General features: G+C 45.2%; 1 protein-coding gene across 1 annotated transcript in view; it reads left to right on the forward strand.

The window, feature by feature from the left end:
• TMEM132B (transmembrane protein 132B) overlaps positions 1-23739 on the forward strand; it is a 900530-nt gene that overhangs the window by 799458 nt on the left and 77333 nt on the right. The gene's annotated exons all lie outside the window — the stretch shown is intronic.

Consider the following 23739-nt stretch of genomic DNA (forward strand, 5'->3'; position numbering starts at 1 on the left):
CTGTCTGGGGGTCAGCCTTCTGCTTATGAAAGCTACTGGCTGATCCTGACCTTCATCATTCATTTGTGACAGTACAGCCCCTACCCCCAACTCAGATGCATCTGCTTGGACAATGACCTTCTTGGAGTATTCAGGACTCTGCAGAATGGGAGCAGTGCACATGGCCTGCTTCAGGTCATCAAATGCATTTTGACAGCTAGCTGTCCACTAAACATTTTGGGGATTTTTTTTGGAAGTTAAGTCATTCAGAAGTGTCACTATTGATCCATACCCCTTGACAAATCTTCTATAGTACCCAGTCAGGCCTAAGAAGGCTCTCACCTGAGTCTGGGTAGTTCGAGCAACCCAGTCCATGATGGTCTGGATTTTGCTCTGCAATGGTTGAACCTGGCCTATACCTACAAGGTGGCCCAGGTACACAGCCTGACTCTGCCCTATCTGGCACTTGGCGGCCTTGATAGTGAGGCCTGCCTTTTGCAGGGCCTCCAAAACATTCCTCAGGTGGATCAGGTGATCCTGCCAGGTGGAGCTAAAGACAGCAATATCATCTAGATATGCTGCACTAAAGGCTTCCAGGCCTGTGAGAACTGTATTCACCAACTTTTGGAAAGTGGCAGGTGCATTCTTCAAACTAAAGGGCATCACCACAAAATGATAATGCCCACTAGGGGTAGAAAATGCAGTTTTTGGCTTTGCATCATCAGCTAGTCTGATCTGCCAGTAGCCAGCTGTCAGGTCAAATGTGCCTAGATACTTGGCTGAGGCCAAAGTGTCTATCAGCTCATCAGCTCATTTGCCCTGGGTATTGGATGGGCATCAGTCCTAGTGACTGCATTGAGACCCCTGTAGTCCACACAAAACCTTATCTCTCTCTTACCACCACTGGTGTGAGGTTTGGGCTCAAGGACTACTGGACTAGCCCAAGGGCTATCAGAGGGTTCAATGACTCCAAGATCCAACATTTTCTGGACTTCTGTCCTAATACAGTCTCTGACATGGCCAGGTTGCCTGTAAATCTTACTTTTAACAGGCACTGTCCCCAGTGTCCACTTCATGAGTGCACCAGGTAGTCTGACTTGGAGTCAGTCAGAGAGAACATGTGTCTGAACTAATTGAACACCTGTCTGCAATCAGTTTGCTGTTGAGCAGTGAGGCTGCCTGCCAAGGCTACACCACCAACTGACCCATCATCAGGGTTCTGTGAGAGCAGGTCAGGGAGTGGGTCACTCTCTTCCTCCTGTCCCTCACCTGTAGCCATGAGCAAGCCCATGTCTGCCCTGTCCACTTATGGCTTCAGCCTGTTGACATGGAGAACCCTATGGGGACTACTGGGAGTTCCTAGGTCCACTAAATAAGTAACCTCTCCCTTCTGTTCAACAATAGTGTGAAGTCCACTCCACTTGTCCTGGAGAGCTGCTGGCTCCACAAGCTCCAACACCCACACTTTCTGTCCTGGCTGATAAACAGTCAGTACAGCCTTTTTTGTCATGCCAGGCTTTTTGCAGTTTCTGGCTAGCCTCAAGGTTTTTGGTTGCCTTTTTCATGTACTCAGCCATCCTGGAGTGGAGACCAAGTACATAGTCCACTATGGACTGTTTGGGGGGCTTGAGTGGTAACTCTCATCCTTCCTTAACCAGACACAATGGACCCCTGACAGGGTGGCCAAACAAAAGTTCAAAAGGGCTGTAGACAACCCCCTTTTGAGGCACCTCCCTGTATGCAAATAAAGGGCAGGGCAAGAGTATGTCCCATCTTCGCCTAAGCTTTTCTGGGAGCCCTTTAATCATGCCCTTTAAGGTTTTGTTGAACCTTTCAACTAAACCATTGCATTGTGGGTGATAGGGTGTGGTGAATTTATAATTCACTCCACACTCCTTCCACATTGCAGTCAAGTAGCTGGACATGAAGTTTGCAACTCTGTCAGATACTACCTCCTTAGGAAAGCCCACTCTTGAGAAAATTCCCAGGAGGGCCCTTGCCACCACAGGTGCTGTAGTGGTCCTAAGAGGAATTGCCTCTGGGTACCTAGTGGCATGGTCCACCACCACCAGGATAAATCTGTGCCCAGATGCTGTTTGGGGATCCATGGGACCAACTATGTCAATCCCCACCCCTGCAAAGGGAACCCCCACCACAGGTAGTGGTATCAGGGGGGCCTTTGTGGTGCCACCTGCCTTCCCACTGGCTTAGCAGGTTACACAGGAGCAACAAAACTCCTTGGTGTCTTCAGACATGTGGGGCCAGTGAAAGTGAGGGATAATTCTGTCCCAATTGACGCGCTAAAGGAATGTCATGGGCTAGGGTCAATAGGAAGCCCCTGAACTTCAGAGGTATAAGGTATAAGGTATAGAGTCCATCATCCCAATATACTTTATGGGGACCACTAGCATTCCCAGCAGCCTCAGCAGCAGCTTGCTGTCTGAGGGGTTCAAGGGAGGGGCAGCTCTGCTGCTTCTGGCTCAGATCTGCCCTGTAAGGGCCCACTGTTCCCAATAACTCAAGCTGATCAGGCTCAAGCTCCTCTGGGACAGTTCCTTCTGCAGGACTGAGATCATCTTCCTCAGGAGACTGATCTGCATTCTGAGTCAGGGGGGAAGGCACTGCCTTAACCCTACTGCTCCTCCTCTTGGTTGGCACTTGGTCCATTATTCCAGAATCCAAGGCCTGTCCAGTGTTAGACATTTTGGCCTGTGACCTAGTCACTGCAAAGACATATGCAGGGATGCCTAGCATTTCTACATGGGTCCTAAGCTCCACTTCTGCCCAAGCTGAAGTTTCAAGATCATTGCCAAGCAAGCATTCAACTGCTAGGTCTGTACTCACCACAACCTTCTTAAGGCCAGTTACCCCTCCCCAGGAGAAGTTAACAACTGCCAGAGAATGGTCTGTTCTGACATTGCTAGCATTGGTCACTTGGTACATTTCACCAAGTATAATCTGCCCAGGATCCACAAGATCTTTTGTCACCATTGTGACACTTGCTCCTGTGTCCCTGAATGCCAAGGCCTGTACTCCATTTATTAAAGGCTGTTGTCTGTATTTGTCCAGGTTACTGGGACTCACAAAGGGGGACATATCCATGCCCCCATCACAGACAAGAGCATCCTCTTCTCTTACAGTGAGGAGCTTGTCTCTACCTTTGCCTGGATAGGAGAGCCACAAGATTGCTGCCCACTGCTCTTGGGGGACCCTCTGTACTTTACAGGCCCTTTCCAGTGCAGTTATCCATTTGTGGATGTCATCCCCACTCTGGTAGGGAGGGACAATCTTGCTTAGGTTTCTATGGTCATTAGACCTATCCCTAATTCTAGGGATACTGCTACCACCATGGGACGCTAATCCCAATCTTTTTCTTGATTTCTGAACCTCTAAGGCCTCTTTATCTATGGCCAGCTGCTCCTTTCTTTTCTCTAGGAATGTTGCTGCCACCATGGGACTCCTGTCCCACCTTTTTTCCAGTTCGGTAGAGCACTAGGGCCTCCTTGTCTAGGGCTACCTGCTGCTTTCTGATTTCAAGCTGTGCTTCCTCATACTTGAGCAGTCTCTCTCTCCTCTCATGTAAGGATTCCCTCATATGAGCTGATATAGAGGTCCCTACAGATGAGCTAGAATGGTTAGACTCCACTGAGGGAGTTCTGTATCTTCTAGGCCCACCACCAACTCTTCCAGGGGGGACAACGAGAGGCCCATTGTGGTCCTCATCATCATCATCATCCTCCTCCATGGGAGCTGGATTCACCAGGTCATGATCATTATCATCATCCTGGTCAGCTTCAGAGGTCAAGTCCTGGTTGTCAACAACCCTTGTCTCTTCCTCATCTGCTGCCCCACCCACTCTGCCTGTGCCCTCAGACCCTAAGGGTCTTCTGAGATCATCCAACGAGAGTACCTCTAGGAGGCGTTGGGTGTTTGCACTTTTGCCTGACTTCAATCTCCTAGCACTGCATAATGCTCTTAATTCAAAGAATGAGAGATTATCATACTTGGTTGGAAGAAGCCCAGTGGCTTCTGGCAGGGACCCACTAGTTCCTGGCCTTGAAGACATCACTAGTGAGGTGTGGTGTATGCACTGGTGAACACCCTAAATATCGATTCAGAAATATCGACTGCCCAGAATATCGAATTCAAAATATAGAGTGGACAGAATATCGAATTATCAAAATATAGATAGGTCAGAATATCGAAATTGGGGTACGAAATATCGATTTCCGTAATATAGAATTAAAAAATATAGAGTTCCATAATATCGAATTTTAAAATATAGATTACCATAATATCGAATTTAAAACTATAGATATCTATAATATCGAATTTTTTTTAGTGTTATGTATGGTAGCATATGTGTTAAAATTATGTATTATTTTTGTAATGTATGTTTAATTTATTTAAACTAATGAATGTTATGTAATTTAATTTTTGCGTAATTTAATTCCGTAGCGGGTTGTGGGTTTATAGGGGAATAGGGTGGGAAGTAATTTAATTATGGTTAATTAAATATTAATTATATTTATATGTTTTGATAATTAATTGATTGATAATTAATTATTAATTGGTAATTAATTTATATTAATTGAATAATTGATAATTATGTTAATTGTATTTTTTATTATTAGAAGTGGGTTGTGGGTTTGTAGGGGAATTGGGTGGGAAGTAATTTAATTGTAATAAAGTAAATAATTTTTTTTTTATTTAAGTGTATTGATAATTAATTGATAATTAATTATTAATTGGTAATTAATTTGTACTAATGGGTAAATATTTTGTATGAATTGCTAATTAATTTTTATTAATTGCAAAATTATTTCTATTAATTGATTAATTGATAATAATGTTATTTGTATTTTTTATTATTGGGAGTGGGTTGTGGGTTTATAGGGGAATTGGGTGGGAAGTAAATTAATTGTAAAAAAGTAAATATAATTTTATTTATTTATGTGTATTGATAATTGATAAGTAATTATTAATTGGTAATTAATTTGTATTAATTGGTAATACATTTTTATTCATTGCTAATTAATTTTTTTCAATGGTAATTAATCGTTATTAATTGGTAATTATTTTTAATTAACTTTTTTTTGGTATTGATAATTAATGTAATCTTATTTTAAAATTAAATCATTACTTTCCCTACTTTTGCACTCTCAGGAGTGGGAATAGTATTTTTTACCCTCCCGCTATCCAACACTTTCCCTACTGTTACACTCTTTGGAGTGGGAATAGTAATTTTTACCCATACACTTTCCAGCGTTTTCCCTACTGTTGCATTCACTGGAGTGGGAATAGTAATTTGTACCCCTACGCTATCCAACGCTTTCCCTACTGTTGCACTCACTGGAGTGGGAATAGTATTTTTTCCTTCCCGCTATCCAACGCTTTCCCTACTGTTGCACTCTCTGGAGTGGGAATAGGAAATTTTATCCTCCCATTATCCAACGCTTTCCCTACTGTTGCACTCTTTGGAGTGGGAATAGTAGTTTTTACCCCTACGCTATCCAACGTTTTCCCTACTGTTTCACTCACTGTAGTGGGAATAGTAATTTTTACCCTCCTGCTATCCAACGCTTTCCCTACTGTTACACTCTTTGGAGTGGGAATAGTAATTTTTACCCCTACACTATCCAGCGTTTTCCCTACTGTTGCATTCACTGGAGTGGGAATAGTAATTTGTACCCCTACGCTATCCAACGCTTTCTCTACTGTTGCACTCACTGGGGTGGGAATAGTATTTTTTTCCTTCCCGCTATCCAACGCTTTCCCTACTGTTGCACTCTTTGGAGTGGGAATAGTAAATTTTATCCTCCCGCTATCCAACGCTTTCCCTTCTGCTGCACACTTTGGAGTGGGAATAGTAATTTTTACCCCTACGCTATCCAACGTTTTCCCTACTGTTGCACTCACTGGAGTGGGAATAGTAATTTTTACCCCTACGCTATCCAACGCTTTCCCTACTGTTGCACTCACTGGAGTGGGAATAGTAATTTTTACCCCTACGCTATCCAATGCTTTCTGTACTGTTGCACTCTCTGGAATGGGAATAGTAATTTTTACCCCTACGCTATCCAATGCTTTCCCTACTTTTGGAGTCACTGTAGTGGGAATAATAATTTTTCCCTTCCCGCTATCCAACGATTTCCCTACTGTTGCACTCTCTGGAGTGGGAATAGTAATTTTAACTCTCCCGCTATCCAATGCTTTCCCCACTGTTGCACTCTTTGGAGTGGGAATAGCAATTTTTACCCCTACGCTATCCAATGTTTTCCCTACTGTTGCACTCACTGGAGTGGGAATAGTAATTTTTACGCCTACGCTATCCAACGCTTTTCCTACTGTTGCACTCACTGGAGTGGGAATAGTAATTTTTACCCTCCCGCTATCCAACGCTTTCCCTACTGTTGCACTCTCTGGAGTGGGAATAGTAATTTTTACCCCTACGCTATCAAACGCTTTTCCTACTGTTGCACTCACTGGAGTGGGAATAGTAATTTTTACCCCTACGCTATCCAACGTTTTCCCTACTGTTGCACTCACTGGAGTGGGAATAGTAATTTTTACGCTCTCACTATCCAACAAAAGCTCTACTTTTTATACATTACTTTTATTACGTTTACATTTTAAGCTTTTTTATATTATATTATGTATGTTTTATTTAATTGTTTTTAATATTTAATTACTTTTATATTATTTTTAATACATTAAAAAAAATCGATATTTTAGCTAACTATATTTTAACATTCTATATTTTGGAATCAATATTTTAGTACTTACCTGTTTGTAGATAGGGAATCGATATTCTGTCCTTCTATATTTTGGCGTCGATATTTTGGGCATTCTATATTATGTCCCTCGATATTTAGTCACTGAACCGTATGCACTACCTACTCTAGTGTGGCCTACTAAACTCTCTTGAGTTGTAGGAAGGGTGTGCTAAGCCCTTTACACACAACTCTAAGTTCAGTAGAACTTACTGTATTCTAAGCTTGAATTTATATGTACCTCAAGTACCTTTAGTGGTTTTCAGTTAGTCAATCAATTGAGATTATCTGGTAAAACAATAGCAATCTTGAATCCCACACGCTGCATGTGAGAAGTTGGCCTGGTATATGCTGTCCACTAGTTATAGTGGTCACCTTGTACCAGTCCAAACAACCCCTTATTGGTTATAGGTTAAAGACAACCTTTATTGAAAGTTATCCTAGTGGTAGCTATGGAGAGCAGCCTTCAGGCTAAGTCTTGAAGGAATGTAAAGCAGCTTATTTTACCAGTCTATAATCTCTTGAATGACCAAATGAAAGGATAATCACAACAGGTATATATTCAAAATATATGTATTTAAGATAAAACACACCCCTCTAGTCTCTTTATGAGACTGGAGTTCGAAGTACTTAGTTTACAAGTGAGCAAGCATCAGTAATAGCACAAATACACGTTTGGGCCTTAGGGGCGTACCAAACAATATATATATATATATAAAATATATGTATTTATTCTAAAACACAGCCCCCTAGTCTCTTTATGAGGCTAGAAGTCGAAGTACACAAGTTACAAGTTGAATAGGCACAGTAAGTAGCACAATATACAGTTAGCCCTAGGGGGCGTACCGAACCATATACTAAAAAAGTGGTATAAGAACCATGACTTGGCTAGACACAAGGCCTAGAGCCTGTAGAATCGCTGGGCCCCTTCAGAACCACCCAAGGTAGTGACACAGGGAACCCACGGGGGACGCGTGCAGTGTGGGAACACAGCCGCGAGCGCCGTTAGCTTCTATGGGGAAAGTCGCGGTTGGAAAATTAGAGTTTAAAGACACTTAGGGGACAACTAGGAACAAACCCTTTTGGACTTAGCGGTGTCTAGGGCCAACACACACAGGAGCACCGGAGTACTTGAGTTACCTAACCCAGGGGAGCCGGGTGTATAGGTGTCAAATGGTGTCGGTCGCGTCGTCGTTTTCAATGGGAGCTGGCAAAGAAGTGCTGCTGCCAACGAAGATGCGAAGTGTCCGAAGAGATCCAAGCCTGGATCGAAGGTGAGAAGAACCTGAAAGCAGAGGGGACAGAGTCTGGGTCACTTGCCAGTGACCAGGGGCACGATAGTCGAATGCCCACCGATGTCGGGTGCTTCAGGTGAGGAAGGTGAAGCTTGACTCTTCAACCACGAGGACCAGGAGGTGTTGAGGATGACCAGGAGCTGGATTAGAGCTGTCCCATGAAGGATGTCGAGTGCTGCAGCGTTTGGCTCAGATTGGACACAACAAGCCTTGGCAACAGCAACCCATGCAGGAAGAGAACAATGGTTTTGGTGTGGACCAGCAAGGTCCGAGGAACTCCCCCAGTGAGGAGGAGTGAGGGCAGTTCTGGAGCAACCAGGAAAGCCCAAGGAAATTTAGAGTTACCTTCTCTGGGACGCACAAGTCGACAGACAAGGGATCGCAAAGGCACCTCGAGCTGAATCGCAAAATGGTGGCCCACGGGTCACTCGGAGTGGGTAGGCCAGCGATCTTCAGTGGATTCTCTGCTCAAGGTCTGAGCTACAAGTAACCCAAAGCACAGCTTCAGAAGTGGTTGTCAAGAGGATGCACTAGAAAATGTGCACGGTGTCCAGGGTTTCTGGTTTCACATTACCCACGACAGCTACGGGCCTCAGCTCTGCTGGGGACTCAGGGCAGCCTCGGGGAAGTCTGGAAATCCACCTCTGGTGTTGCAAAGTCTTCAGTGTCCGGCGGGAGCTTCAGAGATGCAGACCGGACAGATGTGTTGCTGGTGCCTGCCAAGCAGGGGAGTCACTTCTTGACTCCAAGGGAGATTCTTCAGTCTTCTAGTCTTGAGTAGAAAATCAAAGGTCCAGGATTCGGTTTCAGAGCATCGTCCAGGGATATCTAAATTCCTGTTGCCAGGGGTTCCTTACTTATACCTAAGAAAGGGGTTGGACTAGCTCAGGGGACCCACCTATGGGAGGGTTTGGAAAGGGTGTGGCTACACCCATTTCCTTTGTCCAGTTTCGCAGCAGAGCAGAGTCTGGTAGCCCCTGAACCGGTTTGAGCTGGACTATGCACAGGGACACCAAATGTGCCCCCAGTGCAGGACTTCAAAGCACTCTGAGAGTGCTCCCACCCAGCCCAATACACATCAGCCTGTCTGGGGAGGTGGTTACAACTCCCTGTGACAGGAAACCTATTGTCCAGGCCTCTCCTTCCGTAGTTTCGGTCAGTAGCAGGATGCCAGACTTGTGTCTGTGGGTGCAGCATCCATTTTCTGATGCCAGGGCTCTTTTAGGCTGGTACCGGGTATACCGTGCTGTCATGTCTCTCCCTCTAGAATGGTGGGATCCTACTTCCACACCAGTTACTGGTGTGGGGGTAGGATTCCAAGGTGTTTGACACAACATGTTTCTGTGCAACCATTCCAAAGTTAGCATTTACCGCGAGGTTATAATGCACTTAAGAGTATATGGTCAGGCTGCACCACAAACAGGATCAGAGAATGGACTCCAAACGCTGCAGAGGGGCTTTGCTCTTGCAAGGGCACCCTCTCACATGAAAACCAAGCACTATGCCTTCAGGATTGATAAGGCGTGCAATAGGTGTGATTTATAGGTTTATATGTGTGTGCAATGGTAGTGATATAGGTAGCCTATATCACAGTAAGGGGTGCATACACCACCTTACCCAGGCTGCAGAAGCAGGCCTGTGGTGTCATTTTGGAGGGCTTCCCAGGGGTGGCATAATACATGCTGCAGCCCCTGGTAGGCCTCTGGGGTACCTATGCCCTGGGTACATAGTATACCATATACGAGGGACTTATAAGGCCACTCCAGAATCCAATCTGGGATGTACCTAATGTACATGGAATCCATTTTAGAGAGGAAGCTGCTAGGCTGGGGTCCTGAATAGCAAGTCCCCAGCCAGACTAAAGTCGAAAAACAGTGAAACATCAGCAAAAAGTGGGGGTAACCATAAGAAGCAGATCCTACTCTCCTACATAGTCTACGATAAAAAGTGCTCCTACATAATTCACATGTTGCAGCACGCCTCTATTTGCAGCGGATTGGGAGGACCCCAATGATGAAGCATGCCACCTAGGGGCAACCCTGGTGAGTAAGGGGTCTCTAGAAAAAAAAAAGATTTTCTAGACAAGGGATTACAATGAATTCTTGCTGTATCTCATCTAATTTCCTAAGGGCAGGTTTTCTCCCTGAAAGCCAGAGCTCTCCGGATCCAGAAATAAGGCCTGCTCTGGGCAGAGGTGGCCACACCTTCCCCCCGGCAGGATCTGCCTTAGCAGAAATGGGAACTTCAAAGGACATGCCTCCTCTGGACCCTGCCCCCAGCCTCTACTGTTAGAAGCAGATGACGATCCCCCAGTCCTGCTCCACTTTTGGCAGAGGTCTGGCGGGAAAATTATGTAAAGCAAGAGGTGAGTCTACCTTCACTCTGTACCACCCCTCAGGAGGGGCAGGCGAGGTAGACCCCACGTTTCACTATCCACCTTCTTGAAGATGGGGCAAGTAGCCAATAAGAATTGAGGGTATGCTCACCCCCACGTGGGGTGAGCAAATAGAGGGTGTAGACACCCTACAGGTAAATAGCCTATTGGCTATTACCTGGTCTCCCCTAAAAACGCCCCTAAATTAATTATTTAGGTGGCTCCCCGAGAACCAGACTCTAGATTCTACAGACCTAAAGAATACGACAGAAGAAGCCCGCTGGCAGACCGGGAACTGAGCCCTTTTGCTGAAGAAACCTGCTTAAACTCTGCCAACTGCAACCAGACTTGACAACTGGGAACTGCTGTCCTTCTTGGAACCTGCAAGGCCCCCAAGATACCCCCGCACCCGCCACAGACTTCATAAAATGCCAGGATCTCCCTTTGGGTTAGAGGCTCTAGTGCTCAGCGTAAAGAAACCGCCATGGTTGAGGACCGGCACACTCCGTGTTGATGCAACTCAACACTGAAAAGAACCGTTGCAACTTCCAAAGCCCGTTGGTTCACCAGTCCGGTAGGATCGACCACTGCATGCCTCCATCACCTGGAAGGATCCTCTCAGCATAACGACCAATGCTGGAAGCAGCCCCGTTCTTGAGAGCCTGTACCCTCTTGCCAGTGACTTCGACGGCGTACTACAACAACAATGACACAACCACCTACTCTGTGACCGTCTGCTCTGCATCACACCTGTAGGCTGCCTGCTGCTAGTGATCTTCAAAACTCTGTGACGGATTCCTCCTTCCACTGACTGAGAGGGTATCTGAGTCAGCGGTCCTCAGCTATCCAAATCTACATCAATCTCCCAGCAACCGTGACTGCTGGCTTGGCAGTGTTCGGCCTCCATTGACTTGCAGTGACCTGCTGCTGGCAATCGCGACGGTAACTGTGATGCGGGCTACTGAACTCCATTCAAGCCATATGCTTTCATTGCTTTCCCTGACTACCGCAATGGTAAATATCTGATGGCATCGACCGACGAGTGCCTAGATACCAAAAGTGTTGCATACTTTGCACTGCGCTGCATTTTTCTCTCCATAATTTAACGTCCACAAGGTACTCAATTAAGTATCAAACTCTATAAAGTATGTTTCCAATTTGAAGTCTTCTCAAAATATATATAAAGACAATTGTTAGTTTTATACAATTTGACTTCAGAATTATTCTCGAGTATGAGACTCATTTATTGCCTCTGTGAGTACAAGAAATACTTAAGACTATCCTCCGATAAGCCGAACTGCTCGCCCGCACTGCCACAATAAGAGAGTAGGTAATATTCACTTGTTGCCTCTATCTTCCTCTTACACTAAATAATGCACATTCTTCCATTCTCCCTTAAAAAGGTTCCTGAGACTCTTCTGTCACTTTAAAAATCTCTGCACCATGGACCATGTACCAAGAACGCGATGAGAGCATCCAGGCTGCTGTGGCCACTTGAGCAGAAGGATATTTTTTTAGGTAAATGAATGCGTGAAGTTCAACGAGCAATCAGACTTGAGTGCCTTATGATCTCCCGCTGGCAGAGCCGGGGCGCTGCCACTCTGGGGTCCTTCTTCAGGATCTTGAGGGCTTCGCAAACAAAGAAGACCCAAGATTAGCCGCTTGGATGTGAAGTGAAGAGCCTGTCTCCGCAATCAGGAGAATGAGTCGTTGAGCGAGAGCCATCAGATCCAATCAAACTCCATGGGAAGTGGCCCTACAGGAAGCAAAGACTCAGGAAAGAGTGACCTTTAAACATGGGGGCATAATTAGTCCAATTTCCTTATTATCGTAATGAGTAGTGCTTATCTCAATCACACTGAGAAGCCACGTGTTCCTGCCAGAGCGAGCCAAGCAAAAAGCAACTCACACTTATTTTACTAGGAGAGCAAAGTCCGTGGCGTGTAAGAACACCATGAAAATTGAGCTTTGGGAACATCGCTGAATTCTGGGCAGGGGAGTGGCGGGGCAGAGGAGTGCCTGGGCAGGGGAGTGGCAGGGCAGTGGAGTGCCTGGACAGGGGAGTGGTCGGGCAGGGGAGTGCCTGGGCAGGGGAGTGGTCGCCTGGTCGGGCAGGGGAGTGCCTGGACAGGGGAGTGGTCGGGCAGGGCAGTGCCTGGGCAGGGGAGTGGCTGAGTATGGCAGTGCATGGGCAAGGTAGTGGTGGAGCAGGGGAGTGGACTGGTGGGGCAGGGGAGTGGCTGAGCATGGCAGTGGTGGGGCAGGGGAGTGGCTGAGCATGGCAGTCCCTGTGCAGGGGAGTGCTTGGGCAGCGGAGTGATGGGGCAGAGTAGTTGCTGAGTATGACAGTGGCAGGGCAGGGAAGTGCCTGGGCAGGGACGTGGTGGAGCAGGGGAGTGCCTGGGCAGGTGAGTGGTGGGGCAGGGGAGTTGCTGAGTATGGCAGTGGCAGGGCAGGGGAGTGCCTGGGTAGGTGGGTGTTGGGACAGGGGTGTGGGTGAGCATGGCAGTGGCTGGGCAGGGGAGTGCCTGGGCAGGGGAGTGGTGGGGCAGGGGAGTTACTGGGTATAGCAGTGGCAGGGCAGGGGAGTGCCTGGGCAGGGGAGTGGCTGAACAAGGGAGTGTCTGGACACTTGCTTTGAGGCTTGCTAAAATAGTGAATTTGATCCTTTTTGGAAGAAGTATATTTTTATATATTTATTCAAGAGTTCTGCATTCTCCTGAAGTCACCTTGCAGCCACTTCAGACTGCACTTGTACATAGCTCTGACGGTTTATGAGCAGTCAGGATGTAGGAAATAGTTTAACCCAGTGCTCATGTGAATAGAGCGTGCTCATTGACTAGTTCATTTTAAACAAGGATTCTGGTTGCTGATGTAGGAGATGGATATCTAATGATTCTGTAACTGATATTGGAAATAGATCTCTAATGATGCTTTAGCTGCTACATCAGACGGATCCCTAATGATGCTTTAACTGCTGTGTTAAACAAATCCCTAATGATGCTTTAGTGCTGTGGGAGACGGATCTCTAATGATTGTTTAGCTGCTGTGGGAGGCGGATCTCTAATGATTGTTTAGCTGCTGTGAAAGACAGATCACTACTGATGCTTAAGCTGCAACGGGAGACAAATCGCTAATGATGCTTTAGGTGCTACAGGAGACAGATCTCTAATGATGGTTTAGCTGATATGGGACGTGGATCTCTAATCATGATTTAGCAGCTACAGGAGACAGATCTCTAGTGCTGCTTTAGCTGCTGTGGAAGACGACCTCTAATGATACTTTAGCTGCTATGGGAGACGGATCTCCAGCTGCTATGGGAGACGCATCTCTAGTGATTTTTAGCTGTTATGAGAGAAAGGTCTCTAATGATGCTTTAGCTGCTGTGGGTGATGGATCTCTAATGATCCTTTAGCTTCTGTGGGAAACAGATCTCTATTAACTGCTGTGGGAGACAGATCTCTAAAGATGCTTTAGCTGCTATGAGAGACGGATCTCAAATGATGTGTTTAGCTGCTGTGGGAGACGGATCTCTAATGATGCTTTAGCTGCTGTGGATGATGATTTTCTAATGATGCTTTAGCTGATATGGGAGATGGATCCCCAGTGATGCTTTCGCTGCTGTGGGAGATGGATCTGTAATGATGTTTTAGCTGCTATGGGAGACGGATCTCTAGTAGTGCTTTAGCTGCTGTGGGTGACATATCTCTAATGATGCTTGATCTGATATGGGAGATGGATCTCCAATGATGCTTTCGCTGCTGTGGGAGATGGATCTCTAGCTGCTATGGGAGACGGATCTCTAATCATATTTTATCTGCTGTGGGAAATGGATTTCTAATGATGGTTTCGCTGATATGGTGGGCGGATCTCTAATCATGATTTAGCCGCTACAGGGGGCGGATTTTTAATGATGCTTTAGTTAATATGAGAGACGGATCTCTAGTGATGCTTTAGCTGCTACAAGGGACGGATCTCTAATGATGCTTTAGATGCTGTGAGAGATAGATCTCTAATGGTTTTTGAGCTGCTGCAGGAGACAGATCTCTAATGATGCTTTAGCTGATACATGAGATGGTTCTCTAACGAAGCTTTAGCTGCTGTTGGAGATGGATATCTAATAATGCTTTAGCTGCTACAGAAGACATATTTCGAATGATGCTTTAGATGCTGTGGGACTGATGTCTAATGATGCTTTAGCTGCTGTGAGAGATGAATCTCCAGATGCTGTGGGAGAAGGACCTCTAGTGATGCTTTAGCTGCTATGAGAGACAGGTCTCTAATGATGCTTTAGCTGCTATGAGAGACAGATCTCAAATGATGCTTTAGCTGCTGTGAGAGACGGATCTCTAATGATGCTTTAGCTGCTGTGGGAGATGTATCTCTAATGATGCTTTAGCTGCTATGGGAGACGGGTCTCTAATGATGCTTTAGGTGCTACAGGAGACAGATCTCTAATGATGTTTTAGCTAATATGGGAGGGGGATCTCTAATCATGATTTAGCAGCTACAGAAGACGGATCTCTAGTGCTGCTTTAGATGCTATGGGAGACGTATCTCCAACTGCTATGGGAGACGCATCTCTAGTGATGTTTAGCTGCTATGAGAGAAAGGTCTCTAATGATGCTTTAGCTGATTTGGGCGATGGATCTCTAATGATGCTTTAGCTGCTGTGGGTGAAAGATCTCTAATGATCCTTTAGCTGCTGTGGGAGACAGATCTCTATTAACTGCAGTTGGAGACAGATTACTAATGATGCTTTAACTGCTATGAGAGACGGATCTCAAATGATGTGTTTAGCTGCTGTGGGAGACGGATCTCTAATGATGCTTTAGCTGCTGTGGATGACGATTCTCTAATGATGCTTTAGCTGATATGGGAGATGGATCCCCAGTGATGCTTTCGCTGCTGTGGGAGACGGATCTGTAGTGATGCTTTAGCTGCTGTGGGTGACAGATCTCTAATGATGCTTGATATGATATGGGAGATGGATCTCCAATGATGCTTTCGCTGCTGTGGGAGATGGATCTCTAGCTGCTATGGGAGACGGATCTCTAATCAGATGTTATCTGCTGTGGGAAATGGATATCTAATGATGGTTTCGCTGATATGGAGGGCGCATCTCTAATCATGATTTAGCTGCTACATGGGGCGGATTTCTAATGATGCTTTAGATGCTGTGGGAGATAGATCTCTAATGGTTTTTGAGCTGCTGCAGGAGACAGATCTCTAATGATGCTTTAGCTGATACATGAGATGGTTCTCTAATGAAGCTTTAGCTGCTGTTGGAGATGGATATCTAATGATGCTTTAGCTGCTACAGAAGACATATTTCTAATGATGCTTTAGATGCTGTGAGAGACGGATCTCAAATGATGCTTTAAATGTTGGTTGACTGATCTCTAATGATGCTGTAGCTGCTGTGTGACTGAAGTCTAATGAAGCTTTAGCTGCTGTGGGAGATGGATCTCCAGCTGCTGTGGGAGACGGACCTCTAGTGATGCTTTAGCTGCTACGAGGAACAGGTCTCAAATTATGCTTTAGCTGCTGTGGGAGACGGATCTTTAATAATGCTTTAGCTGCTGTGGGAGATGTATCCCTAATGATGCTTTAGCTGCTATGAGAGACAGATCTTAAATGATGGTTTAGCTGTTGTGGGGGACGGATCTGTAATGATGCTTTAGCTGCTATGAGAGACTGATCTCAAATTATGCTTTAGCTGCTGTGGGAGATGGATCTCTAATGATGCATTAGCTGCTGTGGGTGACAGATCTGTAATGATGCTTTAGCTGCTGTGGGAGATGTATCCCTAATGAGGCTTTAGCTGCTATGAGAGACAGATCTTAAATGAAGGTTTAGCTGCTGTGGAGTACGGATCTGTAATGATGCTTTAGCTGCTATGAGAGACAGATCTCAAATGATGCTTTAGCTGCTGTGAGAGACGGATCTGCAATGATGCTTTAGCTGCTATGAGAGACAGATCTCAAATTATGCTTTAGCTGCTGTGGGAGATGGATTTTTAATGATGCTTTAGCTGCTGTGGGAGACAAATCTGTAATGATGCTTAATCTGCTATGAGAGACAGATCTCAAAGTATGCTTTAGCTGCTGTGGGAGATGGAACTCTAATGAAGCATTAGCTGCAGTGGGTGATGGATCTGTAATGATGCTTTAGCTGCTTGCTGCTTTGAGAGACAGATCTCAAATGATGCTTTAGCTGTTGTGAGAGACGGATCTCTAATGATGCTTTCGCTGCTGGGGGAGATGGATCTCTAGATGCTATGGAAGACGGATCTATAATGATGATTTAGCTGCTGTGGGAGACGGATCTCTAGTGATGCTTTAGCTGATTTGGGCGATGGATCTCTAATGATACTTTAGCTGCTGTGGGAGACAGATCTCTATTAACTGCTGTGGGAGACGGTTCTCTAATGATGCTTTAGCTGCTGCGGATGACGATTCTCTAATGATGCTTTAACTGATATGGGAGATGGATCCCCAGTGATGCTTTCGCTGCTGTGGGAGATGGATCTGTAATGATGTTTTAGCTGCTATGGGAGACGGATCTCTAGTAGTGCTTTAGCTGCTGTGGGTGACAGATCTCTAATGATGCTTGATCTGATATGGGAGATGGATCTCCAATGATGCTTTCGCTGCTGTGGGAGATGGATCTCTAGCTGCTATGGGAGACGGATCTCTAATCATATTTTATCTGCTGTGGGAATTGGATTTCTAATGATGGTTTTGCTGATATGGTGGGCGGATCTCTAAACATGATTTAGCCGCTACAGGGGGCGGATTTCTAATGATGCTTTAGTTAATATGAGAGACGGATCTCTAGTGATGCTTTAGCTGCTACAAGGGACGGATCTCTAATGATGCTTTAGATGCTGTGGGAGATAGATCTCTAATGGTTTTTGAGCTGCTGCAGGAGACAGATCTCTAATGATGCTTTAGCTGATACATGAGATGGTTCTCTAACGAAGCTTTAGCTGCTGTTGGAGATGGATATCTAATAATGCTTTAGCTGCTACAGAAGACATATTTCTAATGATGCTTTAGATGCTGTGGGACTGATGTCTAATGATGCTTTAGCTGCTGTGAGAGATGGATCTCCAGATGCTGTGGGAGAAGGACCTCTAGTGATGCTTTAGCTGCTATGAGAGACAGGTCTCTAATGATGCTTTAGCTGCTATGAGAGACAGATCTCAAATGATGCTTTAGCTGCTGTGAGAGACGGATCTCTAATGATGCTTTAGCTGCTGTGGGAGACGGATCTCTAGTGATGCTTTAGCTGCTATGAGAGATTGGTCTCCAATGATGCTTTAGCTGCTGTGAGAGATGTATCTCTAATGATGCTTTCGCTGCTACGGGAGACGGGTCTCTAATGATGCTTTAGGTGCTACAGGAGACAGATCTCTAATGATGTTTTAGCTAATATGGGAGGGGGATCTCTAATCATGATTTAGCAGCTACAGAAGACGGATCTCTAGTGCTGCTTTAGATGCTATGGGAGACGTATCTCCAACTGCTATGGGAGACGCATCTCTAGTGATGTTTAGCTGCTATGAGAGAAAGGTCTCTAATGATGCTTTAGCTGATTTGGGCGATGGATCTCTAATGATGCTTTAGCTGCTGTGGGTGAAAGATCTCTAATGATCCTTTAGCTGCTGTGGGAGACAGATCTCTATTAACTGCAGTTGGAGACAGATTACTAATGATGCTTTAACTGCTATGAGAGACGGATCTCAAATGATGTGTTTAGCTGCTGTGGGAGACGGATCTCTAATGATGCTTTAGCTGCTGTGGATGACGATTCTCTAATGATGCTTTAGCTGATATGGGAGATGGATCCCCAGTGATGCTTTCGCTGCTGTGGGAGACGGATCTGTAGTGATGCTTTAGCTGCTGTGGGTGACAGATCTCTAATGATGCTTGATATGGGAGATGGATCTCCAATGATGCTTTCGCTGCTGTGGGAGATGGATCTCTAGCTGCTATGGGAGACGGATCTCTAATCAGATGTTATCTGCTGTGGGAAATGGATATCTAATGATGGTTTCGCTGATATGGAGGGCGCATCTCTAATCATGATTTAGCTGCTACATGGGGCGGATTTCTAATGTTGCTTCAGATGCTGTGGGAGATAGATCTCTAATGGTTTTTGAGCTGCTGCAGGAGACAGATCTCTAATGATGCTTTAGCTGATACATGAGATGGTTCTCTAATGAAGCTTTAGCTGCTGTTGGAGATGGATATCTAATGATGCTTTAGCTGCTACAGAAGACATATTTCTAATGATGCTTTAGATGCTGTGAGAGACGGATCTCAAATGATGCTTTAAATGTTGGTTGACTGATCTCTAATGATGCTTTAGCTGCTGTGTGACTGAAGTCTAATGAAGCTTTAGCTGCTGTGGGAGATAGATCTCCAGCTGCTGTGGGAGACGGACCTCTAGTGATGCTTTAGCTGCTACGAGGAACAGGTCTCAAATTATGCTTTAGCTGCTGTGGGAGACGGATCTTTAATAATGCTTTAGCTGCTGTGGGAGATGTATCCCTAATGATGCTTTAGCTGCTATGAGAGACAGATCTTAAATGATGGTTTAGCTGTTGTGGGGGACGGATCTGTAATGATGCTTTAGCTGCTATGAGAGACTGATCTCAAATTATGCTTTAGCTGCTGTGGGAGATGGATCTCTAATGATGCATTAGCTGCTGTGGGTGACAGATCTGTAATGATGCTTTAGCTGCTGTGGGAGATGTATCCCTAATGAGGCTTTAGCTGCTATGAGAGACAGATCTTAAATGAAGGTTTAGCTGCTGTGGAGTACGGATCTGTAATGATGCTTTAGCTGCTATGAGAGACAGATCTCAAATGATGCTTTAGCTGCTGTGAGAGACGGATCTGCAATGATGCTTTAGCTGCTATGAGAGACAGATCTCAAATTATGCTTTAGCTGCTGTGGGAGATGGATTTTTAATGATGCTTTAGCTGCTGTGGGAGACAAATCTGTAATGATGCTTAATCTGCTATGAGAGACAGATCTCAAAGTATGCTTTAGCTGCTGTGGGAGATGGAACTCTAATGAAGCATTAGCTGCAGTGGGTGATGGATCTGTAATGATGCTTTAGCTGCTTGCTGCTTTGAGAGACAGATCTCAAATGATGCTTTAGCTGTTGTGAGAGACGGATCTCTAATGATGCTTTCGCTGCTGGGGAGATGGATCTCTAGATGCTATGGAAGACGGATCTATAATGATGATTTAGCTGCTGTGGGAGACGGATCTCTAGTGATGCTTTAGCTGATTTGGGCGATGGATCTCTAATGATACTTTAGCTGCTGTGGGAGACAGATCTCTATTAACTGCTGTGGGAGACGGTTCTCTAATGATGCTTTAGCTGCTGCGGATGACGATTCTCTAATGATGCTTTAACTGATATGGGAGATGGATCCCCAGTGATGCTTTCGCTGCTGTGGGAGATGGATCTGTAATGATGTTTTAGCTGCTATGGGAGACGGATCTCTAGTAGTGCTTTAGCTGCTGTGGGTGACAGATCTCTAATGATGCTTGATCTGATATGGGAGATGGATCTCCAATGATGCTTTCGCTGCTGTGGGAGATGGATCTCTAGCTGCTATGGGAGACGGATCTCAAATCATATTTTATCTGCTGTGGGAATTGGATTTCTAATGATGGTTTTGCTGATATGGTGGGCGGATCTCTAAACATGATTTAGCCGCTACAGGGGGCGGATTTCTAATGATGCTTTAGTTAATATGAGAGACGGATCTCTAGTGATGCTTTAGCTGCTACAAGGGACGGATCTCTAATGATGCTTTAGATGCTGTGGGAGATAGATCTCTAATGGTTTTTGAGCTGCTGCAGGAGACAGATCTCTAATGATGCTTTAGCTGATACATGAGATGGTTCTCTAACGAAGCTTTAGCTGCTGTTGGAGATGGATATCTAATAATGCTTTAGCTGCTACAGAAGACATATTTCTAATGATGCTTTAGATGCTGTGGGACTGATGTCTAATGATGCTTTAGCTGCTGTGAGAGATGGATCTCCAGATGCTGTGGGAGAAGGACCTCTAGTGATGCTTTAGCTGCTATGAGAGACAGGTCTCTAATGATGCTTTAGCTGCTATGAGAGACAGATCTCAAATGATGCTTTAGCTGCTGTGAGAGACGGATCTCTAATGATGCTTTAGCTGCTGTGGGAGACGGATCTCTAGTGATGCTTTAGCTGCTATGAGAGATTGGTCTCCAATGATGCTTTAGCTGCTGTGAGAGATGTATCTCTAATGATGCTTTCGCTGCTACGGGAGACGGATCTCTAATGATGCTTTAGGTGCTACAGGAGACAGATCTCTAATGATGGTTTAGCTGAAATGGGAGGTGGATCTCTAATCATGATTTAGCAGCTACAGAAGACGGATCTCTAGTGCTGCTTTAGCTGCTGTGGGAGACGGATGTCCAGCTGCTATGGGAGACGCATCTCTAGTGATGTTTAGCTGCTATGAGAGAAAGATCTCTAATGGTGCTTTAGCTGATTTGGGCGATGGATCTCTAATGATGCTTTAGCTGCTGTGGGTGATGGATCTCTAATGATCCTTTAGCTGCTGTGGGAGACAGATCTCTATTAACTGCTGTTGGAGACAGATCTCTAATGATGCTTTAACTGCTATGAGAGACGGATCTCAAATGATGTGTTTAGCTGCTGTGGGAGACGGTTCTCTAATGATGCTTTAGCTGCTGTGGATGACGATTCTCTAATGATGCTTTAACTGATATGGGAGATGGATCCCCAGTGATGCTTTCGCTGCTGTGGGAGTCTGATCTGTAATGATGCTTTAGCTGCTATGGGAGACGGATCTCTAATAATGCTTTAGCTGCTGTAGGTGACAGATCTCTAATGATGCTTGATCTGATATGGGAGATGGATCTCCAATGATGCTTTTGCTGCTGTGGGAGATGGATCTCTAGCTGCTATGGAAGACGAATCTCTAATCATATTTTATCTGCTGTGGGAAATGGATATCTAATGATTGTTTCGCTGATATGGTGGGCGGATCTCTAACCATGATTTAGCTGCTACAGGGAGCGGATTTCTAATGATGCTTTAGCTGCTACAAGGGACGGATCTCTAATGATGCTTTAGATGCTGTGGGAGATAGATCTCTAATGGTTTTTGAGCTGCTGCAGGAGACAGATCTCTAATTATGCTTTAGCTGATACATGAGATGGTTCTCTAATGAAGCTTTAGCTGCTGTTGGAGATGGATATCTAATGATGCTTTAGCTGCTACAGAAGACATATTTCTAATGATGCTTTAGATGCTGTGAGAGACGGATCTCAAATGATTCTTTAAATGTTGGTTGACTGATCTCTAATGATGCTTTAGCTGCTGTGTGACTGATGTCTAATGATGCTTTAGCTGCTGTGGGAGATATATCTCCAGCTGCTGTGGGAGACGGACCTCTAGTGATGCTTTAGCTGCTACGAGGGACAGGTCTCAAATTATGCTTTAGCTGCTGTGGGAGATGGATCTTTAATGATGCTTTAGCTGCTGTGGGAGATGTATCCCTAATGATGCTTTAGCTGCTATGAGAGACAGATCTTAAACGATGGTTTAGCTGCTGTGGGGGATGGATCTGTAATAATGCTTTAGCTACTATGAGAGACAGATCTCAAATTATGCTTTAGCTGCTGTGGGAGATGGATCTCTAATGATGCATTAGCTGCTGTGGGTGGTGGATCTGTAATGATGCTTTAGCTGCTGTGGGAGATGTATCCCTAATGATGGTTTAGCTGCTATGAGCGACAGATCTTAAATGATGGTTTAGCTGCTGTGGGGGACGGATCTGTAATGATGCTTTAGCTGCTATGAGAGACAGAACTCAAATTATGCTTTAGCTGCTGTGGGTGATGAAACTCTAATGATGCTTTAGCTGCTGTGGGTGACGGACCTGTAATGATGCTTTAGCTGCTATGAGAGACAGATTTCAAATGATGCTTTAGCTGCTGTGAGAGACGGATCTTTAATGATGCTTTAGCTGCTGTGGGTGACGGATCGGTAATGATGCTTTAGCCGCTATGAGAGACAGATCTCAAATGATGTTTTAACTGCTGTGGGTGACGGATATGTAATGATGCTTTAGCTGCTATGAGAACCAGATCTCAAATGATGCTTTAGCTGCTGTGAGAGACGGATCTGCAATGATGCTTTAGCTGCTATGAGAGACAGATCTCAAATTATGCTTTAGCTGCTGTGGGAGACGGATTTTTAATGATGCTTTAGCTGCTGTGGGAGACCAATCTGTAATGATGCTTAATCTGCTATGAGAGACAGATCTCAAATGATGCTTTAGCTGTTGTGAGAGACGGATCTCTAATGATGCTTTAGCTGCTGTGAGAGACGGATCTCTAATGATGCTTTCGCTGCTGGGGGAGATGGATCTCTAGATGCTATGGAAGACGGATCTATAATGATGATTTAGCTGCTGTGGGAGACGGATCTCTAGGGGATGCTTTTGCTGCTGTGGAAGATGGTTCTCTAGTGATGCTTTAGCTGCTATGAGAGATTGGTCTCCAATGATGCTTTAGCTGCTGTGAGAGATGTATCTCTAATGATGCTTTAGCTGCTACGGGAGACGGATCTCTAATGATGCTTTAGGTGCTACAGGAGACAGATCTCTAATGATGGTTAAGCTGATATGGGAGGTGGATCTCTAATCATGAATTAGCAGCTACAGAAGACGGATCTCTAGTGCTGCTTTAGCTGCTGTGGGAGACGGATGTCCAGCTGCTATGGGAGACGCATCTCTAGTGATGTTTATCTGCTATGAGAGAAAGATCTCTAATGGTGCTTAACTGATTTGGGCGATGGATCTCTAATGATGCTTTAGCTGCTGTGGGTGATGGATCTCTAATGACCCTTCAGCTGCTGTGGGAAACAGATCTCTATTAACTGCTGTTGGAGACAGATCTCTAATGATGCTTTAACTACTATGAGAGACGGATCTCAAATGATGTGTTTAGCTGCTGTGGGAGATGGTTCTCTAATGATGCTTTAGCTGCTGTGGATGACGATTCTCTAATGATGCTTTAACTGATATGGGAGATGGATCCCCAGTGATGCTTTCGCTGCTGTGGGAGTCTGATCTGTAATGATGCTTTAGCTGCTATGGGAGACGGATCTCTAATAATGCTTTAGCTGCTGTGGGTGACAGATCTCTAATGATGCTTGATCTGATATGGGAGATGGATCTCCAATGATGCTTTCGCTGCTGTGTGAGATGGATCTCTAGCTG

Source organism: Triturus cristatus, chromosome 11 (genome assembly GCF_964204655.1).
Source record: "Triturus cristatus chromosome 11, aTriCri1.1, whole genome shotgun sequence".
In the NCBI taxonomy this organism is placed as follows: Eukaryota; Metazoa; Chordata; class Amphibia; order Caudata; family Salamandridae; genus Triturus; species Triturus cristatus.